Source organism: Cervus canadensis, chromosome 1, assembly GCF_019320065.1.
Source record: "Cervus canadensis isolate Bull #8, Minnesota chromosome 1, ASM1932006v1, whole genome shotgun sequence".
Taxonomy (NCBI): Eukaryota; Metazoa; Chordata; class Mammalia; order Artiodactyla; family Cervidae; genus Cervus; species Cervus canadensis.
Genome location: NC_057386.1, coordinates 115,103,717 through 115,116,641, shown reverse-complemented (window position 1 = coordinate 115,116,641; position 12,925 = coordinate 115,103,717). Strand labels below are relative to the sequence as shown.

Here is a 12,925-nt window from a genome sequence, read left to right as displayed (position 1 = left end):
CCATACAATGTGCAGACTTTTGCATCTCACTTATGCAGTAAGCAAAATGTAGTCAGTGTGTATCCTGGTTGTAGCATGTATCTGTCCCTTGCCCTTTATGTGACTGAATAATATTGTATGGATATAACACATTTTGTTTTTCCATGTATCAATTGATGGACAGTTGGGTTGTTCCCATTTTTTGACTATTACAAATAGGGATACTGTAACACTCATGTACAAGCTTTTGTGTGAACATATGCTTTTATTTCTCCTGAACATATACCTAGGAGTGGAATTTCTGGGGCATATGGTATCTCTGTGTTTAACTTTTTGAGGAACTGCCAAACTATTTTCTTTTTTATATTTGTACCGGCAATGTTTGAAGGTACCCATTTACCCACATTATTTCCAACTCTTGTTTTTTAAAAAACTGTACCCATACTAATGGGTATGAAGTGGTATCTCACTATAGTTTCAGTTGGCATAACTTTGACTAATGACTTTGAACTGTTTTCCTCTGCTTATTGGCAATTGGTGTCTCTTCTTTGGAGGAGTATCTATGCAAATTCATTTTTTAAATTTGGTTGGCAGTTTTTGTTTGTTTTTGTTGCACGTGGGCTTTCACCAGCTGCAGAGCGAGCAGGGGCTACTCTCTAGCTGTGGTGGGTGGGCTTTTCACTGTGGTGGCTTCTCTTGTTGCCCAGCACAGGGGCTCGGGCTTCAGAGGTTGTGGCACACGGGCTCAGCAGCTGTGGCTCTGGCTCGAGAGCACAGGCTCGGTAGTTGTGCAAGGGCTTAGCTGCCCCACGGCACGTGGGATCTTCCTGGATCAGGGATCGAACCGCGTCCCCTACATTGGCAGGCGGATTCTTTACCATTGTGCCGCCGAGGACGCTTGACATGTTATTGCTGAATAGCCAGTGTTCTTTACACATTATGAATACTAGACTTTAACAGACATGATTTGCAAATATTTTCTTTCATTCTGAAGGTTGTATTATATTTTCCTTGATGGTGTTCTTTGAAACATAAAGGATTTTAATTTTTATAAAGTCCTACTTATTTTTCCTTTTGTTGTTTGTGCTTTTGCCATCATATTTAAGAGTTCATAGCCAAATCCAAGAATGAAGGCTTACCCCCCTTTTTCTTCAGAAATTGGTACAGTTTAGCCCTTACATTTAAGCCTTTGATCCATTTGTGATTCAAAGTCTATTCTGAGATTGGCATAGATGTTCTTGCTCTCTTCTGGTTACTATCTGGGTTTTCTCATTGAGTTTTTAATTCCTTTTTCTATCCTTTAACTTTCAATCTGTCTGTGTCTTTGGATCTTAAGTGAGTCTCTTATAGACAGCGTATAGTTGGATTATATGTTCTTCCCTATTCTGCCAATCTCTATATTTTGATTGGAGAGTTTAATCCATTTACATTTAAAATAATTACTAAGAAAAGGCTTAGTATGTCTGCTATTGTGCTATTTGCTTTCTATATGCCCAAAGCACTTTTACCACTCATTTCCTACATCCCTACCCTTTTTGTGTGTTTAGCTGATTCCTTACAGTGAAATATTTAAATTACTTTCTCACTTCCTCTTGTGTATATTTCACAGCTATTTTGTGTTTACCATGGGGGTTACCTTTAACATCCTAAAATGAAAACACACTAACTTGAATTTATTTTTTTTTAATAATTATTTATTTTGCCCATTCTGCGTCTTAGTTACAACATGCAGAATTTTTAGATTTGGCATTCAAGCTCTCAGTTGCAGCATGTGGGATCCAGTTTCCCAACCAGGGGTCAAACCTGGACCCCCTGCATTGGGAGTGAGGGATCTTAACCACTAGACCAATAGGGAAGTTCCAAAGCACCTAAGTTGACTCTGCTGCTGCTGCTGCTAAGCCGCTTCAGTCGTGTTCGACTCTGTGCGATCCCATAGACAACAGCCCACCAGGCTCCCCCATCCCTGAGATTCTCCAGGCAAGAACACTGGAGTGGGTTGCCATTTCCTTCTCCAATGCATGAAAGTGAAAAGTGAAAGTGAAGTCGCTCAGTTGTGTCCGACTCTTAGCGACCCCATGGACTGCAGCCTACCAGGCTTCTCTGTCCATGGGATTTTCCAGGCAAGAGTACTGAAGTTGACTCTAGACCAGGTTAATCTCAATAACATCCAAGTTCATGAAGCTAAAAGGTCATCCCACCATCTCAATGCAAAAGAGACCTTCTCTAAGACACATTATAATCAAATTGTCGAAAATCAAAGGATAAAGAATTCTAAGGCAGGTGAGAAAAGAAAGAACCCTCATTAGACTATCAGATTTCTCAGCAGAAACCCTATAGGCCAGGAGAGAGTAAAATGATATATTCAACATGTTGAAAAAAAAATATGACACCAAAAATACTCTATCGTCAAAGTAATCCTTCAGATATGAAGGAGAAACACTTTTCTAGGCAGACAAAAGCTGAGGGAGTTCATTACCATTAGACCTGCCTTGAAAGAAACGTTGAATTCTTCAAGCTGAAATGAAAACAGTTAATCAGCAACACAAAAACATATGAAAGTATACAACATACTAGTAAAGGTAAATATTCAATCAGACTTCAAAAACTCTAATTCTGTAATAGGAAGATGCATTAATCAAATTATAAAGATCAAAGGAAAAGAGTATCTAAAATACAGTTACTGTGAAGCATCACTATGAACAAAGCTAGTGGAGGTGATGGAATTCCAGTTGAGTTATTTCAAATCCTAAAAGAGGATGCTGTGAAAGTGCTGCACTCAATATGCCAACAAATCTGGAATCTCAGCAGTGGCCACAGGACTGGAAAAGGTCAGTTTTCATTCCAATCCCAAAGAAAGGCAAGGTTCAAACTACCACACACCTGCATTCATCTCACACGCTAGCAAAGTAATGCTCAAAATTCTCCAAGCTAGGCTTCAACAGTATGTGAACTGAGAACTTCCAGATGTTCAAGCTTGATTTAGAAAAGGCAGAGGAACCAGAGATCAAATTGCCAACATCTGTTGGATCATAGAAAAAGCAAGAGAATTCCAGAAAAACATCTACTTCTGCTTCACTGACTATGCTAAAGCCTTTGTGTGGATCACAGCAAACTGGAAAATTCTGAAAGAGATGGGAATACCAGACCACCTGACTTGCCTCCTGAGAAACCTGTATGCAGGTCAAGAAACAACAGTTAGAACCAGACATGGAACAACAGACTGGTTCTAAATTGGGAAAGGAGTACATCAAGGCTGTATGTTGTCATCACTCTGTTTATTTAACTTACATGCAGAGCACATCATTCGAAATGCTGGGCTGGATGAAACACAAGCTGGAATCAAAATTGCTGGAACCTGAGGTTATTGAGAAATGCCAATAACCTCAGATATTCAGATGAAGAGAAACTGAAGAGCCTCTTGATGAAAGTGAAAAAGCTGGCTTAAAACACAACATTCAAAAAAGGAAGATCATGGCAACTGGTCCCATCACTTCATGGCAAATAGATGAAGAAACAATGAAAATACTGACAGAATTTATTTTCTTGGGCTCCAAAACCAGTGCAGATGGTGATTGCAGCCATGAAATTAAAAGATGCTCGCTCCTTGGAAGAAAACCTATGACCAACCTAGACAGCATATTAGAAAGCAGAGACATTACTTTGCTGAAAAAGGTCCATCTAGTCAAAGCTATGGGTTTTCCAGTGGTCATGTATGGATGTGAGTGTTGGACCATAAAGAAGGCTGAGCCCCAAAGAATTAATGCTTTTGAGCTGTGGTGTTGTAGAAGACTCTTTGAGAGTCACTTGGACTGCAAGGAGATCAAACCAGTCAATCCTAAAGGAAATCAGTCCTGAATATTCACTGGAAGGACTGATGCTGAAGCTGAAGCTCCAGTACTTTGACCACCCGATGTGAAGAACTGACTCACTGGAAAAGACCCTGATGCTGGGAAAGATTGAAGGCAGGAGGAGAATGTGAGGCAAGCAGAAGTAACGCCATGGCAGGCAGCTTAGATTAGGAGTAGTTTTTGCTTAACACTGATCGCTGTTTGCCAATTAGGACCAATTAGCTTTCGCTTAACACTGACCGCTGTTTGCCAATTAGGAAATTAGGAATGGGGCGGAAACCCCTGGGAAAGTCCCGTCCATGCAAAAGTTTTGACCAATGAAATTGCTTTGCAAACTTGTAACCAATCCACTTAAACCAACTACCAACGGCGTGTGCTCACCCTATAAATTTGTGTAACAGCTTGGGCTTGGGGCTCTCTGACCTGCACCACTGCGTTGGATGCGGCAGAGGGCCCTGGCTCGAGTCAGTAATAAACTTCCCCTTTTTGCCAAATGCATTGTCTTGGAGGCCTTCTCTCTTCCCGCTCAGGGATTCGGACATCGGGCATAACATTTGGGGGCTCGTCTGGGATCCCTTGACCGGGGGAAGAGAACACTTCCAGGACAGAGGGGAAGGATAGATAATAGCACCGGTGCTCAGGAAAACTCAGGGGGCCCGAAAACCCAGCGCTGTGTTGTCAGCTGTCTGTGTGTTTGTCTTTGGCTCTCCGTGTTTGTGTGTGTGCCGGCATTGTCTCAGGCAGGACAGAAAAAGTCCAGTGTAAATCTGGGGCCCTGCTGTGAAGCAGGAAGGTATCTGGCACAGGAAGTCCAGTGTAAATCCAAGGCCCTGCTGTGAAGCAGGAAGGTATCTGGCACAGGAGAAAGCTTTCTAGTGAAAAAAAACTCAGGGGGGCCGAAAACCCAGCGCTGTGTTGTCAGCTGTCCGTGTGTTTGTCTTCGGCTCTCCGTGTTTGTGTGTGTGCCGGCATTGTCTCTGGTCTCATTACTTAACTGATGTACCCCTAGACAACAGTGAGCTAGTATGTTTCACCAATGGGAGCAGCTATGTAAAAGATGGGCAAAGGAAAGCTGGAGCCACCACGGTAGAAGAGTACAGTTGTGAATATGGCTCCGCGAAGTTTTATGCACTGTGTGGCTTTGGTGGGGTCTTAAGTTGTGGTCTGACACACACTGCTGTTGTTCCTCTGGATTTAGTGAAATGCCGTATGCAGGTGGACCCACAAAAGTACAAGGGCATTTTTAATGGATTTTCAGTTACATTCAAAGAGGATGGTTTCTGTGGTTTGGCCAAAGGATGGGCCCCGACCTTCATTGGCTACTCCCTGCAGGGGCTCTGCAAGTTTGGCTTTAAGTCTTCAAGGCTTTGTACAGTAACATGCTTGGAGAGGAGAATGCCTATCTGTGGCGCACATCACTGTATTTGGCTGCCTCTGCCAGTGCTGAATTCTTTGCTGACATTGCTCTGGCTCCTACGGAAGCTGCTAAGGTTCAAATTCAAACCCAACCAGGTTATGCTAACACTCCGAGAGATGCAGCTCCCAAAATGTATAAGGAAGAAGGCTTAAAGGTGTTCTACAAGGGGGTTGCTCCTCTTTGGATGAGACAGATACCATACACCATGATGAAGTTTGCCTGCTTTGAACGTACTGTTGAAGCATTGTACAAGTTTGTGGTTCCCAAGCCCCGAAGTGAATGTTCAAAGCCAGAGCAGCTGGTTGTCACATTTGTGGCAGGTTACATAGCTGGAGTATTCTGTGCCATTGTTTCCCACCCTGCCGATTCCGTGGTGTCTGTGTTGAATAAAGAGAAGGATAGCAGTGCCTCTCAGGTCCTCAAAAGACTTGGATTTAAAGGTGTATGGAAGGGACTCTTTGCCCGCATCATCATGATCAGCACTCTGACTGCACTACAGTGGTTTAAGGTCTACTTCAGGCTCCCTCGCCCTCCTCCCCTTGAGATGCCAGAGTCTCTGAAGAAGAAGCTTGGGTACACTCAGTAGATAAATGAAAGCAAATATGGACTGAATCTGCATGTTGATCAGTGTTTGAGGAAAATGCAACTGGACGAGAGATAATCCAGGCTTGCAAAGCGTGCCAGCTGATGAGGACAGGGAAAAAGCAGCACACGGGAAAGAGATACCAAGGGGCAGGGCCAGGGCAACACTGGGAGATAGATTTCACTGAGGTAAGGCCAGGCAAGTACAGGTATCGCCATCTGTTGGTTCTGGTAGATACCTTCTCAGGGTGGGTGGAAGCCTTCCCCGCTAAGGGAGAGACAGCAATAGTGGTTGCTAAAAGGATCTTAGAGGAGATAGTGCCTGGTACGGGCTGCCAGTGACTATGGGCTCTGATAACGGACCTGCCTTTGTGAGTCAGATTGTACAAGGGCTGGCCCAAGCTCTGGGGACGAATATAATCCCCAGAGCTCAGGACAGGTTGAGAGAACGACAAAGTTGGCAATAGAGACTGGCGGGGACTGGATGACCCTACTTCCCTTCGCACTCTTTCGGGCACGTAACACCCCTTATAAGCTGAATCTTACCCCTTTTGAGATTCTGTATGGAAGACCCCCTCCTGTGTGTATTAGAACCTAGATGGAAAGGCCCTTATGTTGTTCTCCTTACCACTCCTACTGCTGTCAAGGTCGATGGGATTGGACCCTGGGTTCACTGCAATCACGTGCAGCAAGCCACACCGGAAGAACAGGAAACAGCGCGAGCAGAATGGAAGGCGAGTCCTCATCCATCAAATCCTTTGAAACTGAAACTCGTCCGCTGGGAGGTCTCCTAATTCTCCTGCTGACTGCAGGAACTGGAGCTGTCTAACCTCTTGTGACGGGCCCCGGGAATGGGATGTAGGAAACAGAGATTTGGTAGCGCTGAGTGTGGCGCAATCCACAGGGCCAAGTACCTCAGATATGGGTGCAATTTAACCAAGCTTCACTATCTCTGTGAGGCCAAGGGCTTTCCTCCCTACGAGCCGCTGTAGATGCAATCAGTCACTTAGAGAAGTCTTTGACTTCCTTGTCTGAGGTGGTCTTGCAGAATAAGAGAGGATTAGACTTGATTTTTCTCCAACAGGGTAGGGTCTGCGAGGTTCTGGGAAAAGAATGTTGTTTTCTATGCAGACCATACAGGAGTGGTAAGAGAATCTATGGCAAAAGTGAGAGGGGGACTGGCACAACAAAAGAGAGAACGGGAAGCCCAGCAGAGATGGTTTGAGTCTTGGTTTCAACACTTCCCCTGGCTGACTAATTTCCACCCTCCTGGGTCCACTCAACCGACTAGTATCAGCCAGTGGCCCAAGATGGAAAAGAGGAAGATTCCTCTACTTGAACAACAGACAGGGGGGAATGTGAGGCAAGGAGAAGTAACGCCATGGCAGGCAGCTTAGATTAGGAGTAGTTTTTGCTTAACACTGATCACTGTTTGCCAATTAGGACCAATTAGCTTTCGCTTAACACTGACCGCTGTTTACCAATTAGGAAATTAGGAATGGGGCAGAAACCCCTGGGGAAAGTCCCGCCCATGCAAAAGTTTTGACCAATGAAATTGCTTTGCAAACTTGTAACCAATCCACTTAAACCAACTACCAATGGCGTGTGCTCACCCTATAAATTTGTGTAACAGCTTGGGTTTGGGGCTCTCTGACCTGCACCACTGCGTTGGATGCGGCAGAGGGCCCTGGCTCGAGTCAGTAATAAACTTCCCCTTTTTGCCAGTTGCATTGTCTTGGAGGCCTTCTCTCTTCCCGCTCGGGGATTCGGACATCGGGCATAACAGAGAAGGGGACAGATAGAGGATGAGATGGATGGATGGCATCACCAACTTGATGGACATGAGTTTGAGCAAGTTCTGGGAGCTGGTGATGGACAGGGAAGCCTGGTGTGCTGCAGTCCATGGGGTCACAAAGAGTCAGGCACGACTGAACTGAACTGAAAAATACTGTCAAGTATAAATTTTACTAATACAAGTAATTCCAAAGGATAAAGGAGCAGGGCAGTGACTTTACCGAGGACCCATGATTTCCGAGTGTTCACTGTGCCCGGTCACCTTTTGATTATCACCACATCCCTGTAACTCAGAGATGTAGGTGAGCTGATTTGCCCTGTGTTACACAGATAGGTGAGTGTCTTCTGGGACCAACAGTAGCTTTTGCAAAGACACTCCTGCTGTACTTTAATCACTTCCACCATCGGACACATTCTTTTTATATTATTCTATTTCCTTGGGTCAAAGAATCCAACTCCTGAATTAAGGTTAAGTATGAATTAGTAGTGGATCAAAAGCCAAAATCACTTCATCCTTTTAATTTCCCAAGTAATGCTTTTAGTCACAAAAGTATAGAATAATATAGAAAATGACAAATCAAGTGACCTTAGTGTTCACAGGTAAGCACTAATACATTTTAATGTACCATGATCATATTAAAAATTACTATGAAACATTTTCTTTCACATGCATTTATAAATACATTTTTTATCAGAGTGCACATGGAGTGAGATACTTATTATTCTATTGTCAAACAATCCTAATTTCTATTTCTTGGAAATTACCTCATTATTGAGTTGAGTATTTAGCATATTACATTACATTCCTAAGCATTCTGTGATTCCTAAGCACTCCAAGCATTATGTGATCGCTAGAAATTGCCTAAATTTTTTATTGTGTTTAAAACACTTAACAGGAGATCTCACCTCTTAAACTTTCAAATGCACAATACAGTAGTGTTACATGTTGTGCAGCAGGTCTCTAGAACATATTCATTTGCTGAACTGGAAATTTATGCCTGTTTAACAACTTTTCATTTCCCCTACACTAGCTTCTGCCAATCATCATTCTACTCTCTGTGTGTATAAATTTGACTTTTTTTCTGGGTTTTTTTTTTGGGGGGGGTGATCCTTCTTTCAGCTCTGTTGGATATCACTGATCAACAAAATAGTGAGTTATTTATTACAACATGATTGAAAAAACATTGACCAACTTAAACTGGTTTTGCCTCTTTACATAGATTGACTTGTGCTCCCCAGGTGACTCCATTGGTAAAGAACCTCCCTGACAATACAGGAAATTTAAGAGATGCGGGTTTGATCTGCCTGTGGGTCAGGAAGATCCCCTAAGGAGGGTGTGGCAACCCATTTTAGTATTCTTGCCTGAAGAATCCCATGGACAGAGAAGCCTGGCTGGCTACAGTCCATAGGGTTTCACAGAGTCAGACATGACCAAAGTGACTTAGCACGGTGTAGGTTGGCTAATCAAACCTTGAGTCATTTTATAGAGACAGCACTGTGCCCATGCAAGACTGGAATCCATGTCTCCGGAACAAATCAAATTCTTAGGTTTACAGAACCTAAAGAAATCTTGTCACTGCAGTCCTTTACAAGAGGAAGGAGTACTTCAGGAAGGAAGAGCTGCCTTCCCGGTGCAGGAGTAGGTGATATGGAGTGATTCAAGACTAGCCAATCAGCTTCCAAATTTGAAACTGCCCTAAGTCCTTAAATTGTGCCCCAAACCCTGGATCAAGGAGACAGATTCCAGAGCCTTGCCTCCTGTCTCGCTTGGATTGACCTCACAATATAAGCTCTCTCCTCAAAACCCACTACTGTAGTACTGGCTTCTTTGCACATGGGGTAGCCAGCCCTTGTTCAGCGATACAATTATTTGATACACTGTGAAAGGACTTCCCCCATCAAGTTAACACACCTGTCACCTCACATATTTACCTTTTGGGTGGGGGAGGGGGTGAAAACATTTAAGTTCTTTTCGTTCAGCAAATGCCAATGATCCGATTCAGTGTTGTCAACTGGAATTGAATTTGACTATTTTAGATACTTCATGAAAGTGGAATCATGCAACTTCTGTCCACCTGTGATTGGCTTATTTCACTTGGCACAAGGGAGCCATCTCACTTCTGGGCCTGTATCCAAAAGAATCGAAACCGGGATCTCAAGGAGATATCTGCATTCCCATTCTTATGGCAGCATTAGCCGCAAGAGCCAAGGTGTGGAAACGACTTCATGTCCACTGACATGAATTGATAAAGAAAATGTGGCATGCATACAGAATGGAATTATTATTCATCCCCAAAAGAAGAGGATACCTTGCCATATGCGACAACTTGAATACATTTATTTTAAAAGTAACGGCAGACTTCAGGTTGGGCCAAGACAAAGGAAGCCTCATACAACAACCTCTCTTATGCAGATTACAAATGAAATTCAAGACAAGAGGACAAAGAAATACGCACTTGCAACTTTATGAAGTAAACACTAACAGGCAGATGGGGCCTGGAAGTCCAAAGCTAAATACCAGCCTGTTAGGGGATTATGGTCTTTTTTCCCTGGCTCTTGTCTCCTAGCTTACCCAAAGCAGGTGATGTCCAACAGCAGCTTGAGAATTAAAAGTCTGGGATCCACCCCTTCTTTTCAGCCAGAAGAGTGAAAAAGTGTGAGACTTACATAACGAGGAGTGAGGGAGGTCATCCCCACTTGTTTCTTTTCCTCCCTGATTATCACATCTCCCCTGCAACCTCAGTGATGACAGAGGCACCTAAACCCTGAGAGATGACCCGCATCTCTGGGCAAAGGAACAGGGAGAGAGGCTCCTGTTTTCTGAAGAGTGGGAGGGTGGGGGGCGGGGGAGGGGCGTTATTTTCCTTTCTTTTCTCTTGCTATTTCACCTGAAAGGTCAACCTGGCCACGTGGAACTGCAAGACAGCCTGGAGGCTGAAACACTTTGAGGAACATGTAAGAGGAGCCCCCGAAGCCTGAGAATGTGGCTAAGAATCCTGAAGAGGAGAGGGCTAGAGAAGGCCTGTGTATGAACCAACATGGGTCCTAGGCCTCCCCTGAGCCTTCTGCACAGACAAACCCAACGAGGCAAAGCAGAGGCTTGGAGAAGTGAGTTACAGTATGAACTGCAGCTCAGCTCCCAGGTCAACACCTGATGGGACGTGTGCCATGTGGACACAACATCCTGGAAACGGCACCCGGGCTGGGACAACGCAGAGGACAAGGCACAGTATATGCTGGAACACAGATTCACAGGCTTCTTCATAGAAACAGCAGAGAAAGTAACGAGCTACAGGGCATTTTAATAGGAACCAGAGTCTAAGCAAAGTGTCCAGGGTACCAACCAAAACCCCACAACAGAGCATACAAAGAACTAGGAAAATCTGACCAGTTCTCAAGGGGAAAAGGCAATCAACAGACTCAGCCCTGAGAAGGAATTAGCAGGCGAAGCATCTGCTTCGTGGTTATAACCACGCTCAGTGAGGTTAAATTCTCCTGAAATGACTGGAAAGACACAAGTTCTTCACAGAGAAGTAAAAACTACAAAAAAAAAAAAAAAAAAGCAAATGGAAATTTTAGAACTTAACATGCAAAATCAAACATTCACTGCGTGGACTGAATAATGGAATGGAGAAAACAGAGGACAGATTCAGAAAACCTGTGAATCGATGGAAATGGCACAATTTGAAAAACAAAGCAGAAAAATGACTGAACGAACATTGTCTCAGAGATGTGTGAAACAATATTGGAAGTTCTAATTTTGTGCCATTGGAGAGTCTAAAGGAAAGGTGCAGAATAAAATATATGAGGAAAAGAATGGTTGAAAATGTCACTGATTTAGAGACACAGATCTAAGCTCAGAAAACCTCACCCTGACACAATCAATCTGAAGAAAATTTGAAAAAAAACGCAGTCAAGGAAAATGGCCTGTTACGCATCGGAGAATACCAACTTGAAGGACTGTGACTTATCAGAAAACATAGAAGCCAAAAAAAAAAAAAAAATGGAATAACATCTTTAAAGTGTTGAAAAGATCAAATCAGGACACTATATCCTTAAAGCAAAGATACCCTTAAAGATTGAAAGCCAAACAAAACTCAAAATGACGGCTGATGGAGACAATAAAAAGCTAACAATTCTTTACCAATTTGCTATAAAAATGCATGAAAGGAACTTCTTCAGGCTGAAGTCAAATAACTCAAGAAAGGCTGCAACTTCAAGAACAAAGGAAGGGCAGCTGAAATGGTAAGTATCTGGATAAATTATCCTCTTAAATTATTTAATATATGTATGACTTTTTTTTTTCTTTTGGTCTCACCATGCAGCTTGAGGGATCTAAGTTTCTTTACCAGGGACAGACCTCCGGCCCCAGGCAGTGAATGCAGTGAGTCCTAACCACTGGACCACGAAGGAATTCCCTGTATGACTTTCGAATGAAAAAAGGATACCACAGTTCTAGAAGGTGGCATTCAAATCATATAAAGGTGACACATATGACAACTATAAAAAAGAGTGTCAGGTAAAATAATCTATATGAACGTAAGTCTTCTGCATTTTATTTAATTGGTAAAATATTAACTCTTGACTGTGAGACAACGTGTATACACAGTACTGTTCTGAGAACAACTGAAAAATGACAAATTCAAGAAAAAGTGGACAATCTTAATAGTCCTGTATTTAGGAGTTGTGGATAAATTAGCTAAAACATTCACATACATTTTTGTGACAAATTTTTCCCTGAGTTAATTGCCTACGAGTGGGTTTACAGGTCATGGGGTTAAGTATGGCCCTCTCTGCCTGCCCTGGCGGCTGCCTCAGGGGTCACCCCAGCAGGATCTGGGTGAGGCCGGCACTTCTGCTTTTAGCAGCTCTCCCCTCCATTGCTGCTAGAGTTAAAGGCAGGAGGATGTACAGGCGCTGATGCCAAAGCTGCCACCCTGGGGGTGGGGGGTGGGGGGGCTCATAGCCAGGAACCCTGCTCCCCTTGGTTGGGTGGAGACCCCCGACAAGTCTGGGGCCCAGGCAGGAGAGAAGAGCCAGATGTCCTGCCAAGAAGTTCATCGCTCTCAAGGCAAACACTTCCAACCCTCAGACCCCAGGAGTTTCGGAAGCGCCAGACTGTCTAGGAGCGTATCTCACCTGCTCACCACCCAGCCTCACCTGTCCTCTGCGCATGCGCTATCCCTCCAGGACCTTTTGCACCGAGCGCATACACCACATTCTTTGCTCACAGGTTCTAGAGCAGCATCCCAGCAACGCGCCAAGCAGTGCTTGCTTCGCCTTTGGCCGAGCTGGCAGCTGAACC

The 12,925-nt window shown here is 43.8% G+C and overlaps 1 pseudogene; it reads left to right on the top strand.

The window, feature by feature from the left end:
• Window positions 1–357: 357 nt before the first annotated feature.
• Window positions 358–5,830, top strand: LOC122440601 (annotated as a pseudogene).
• Window positions 5,831–12,925: the final 7,095 nt, after the last annotated feature.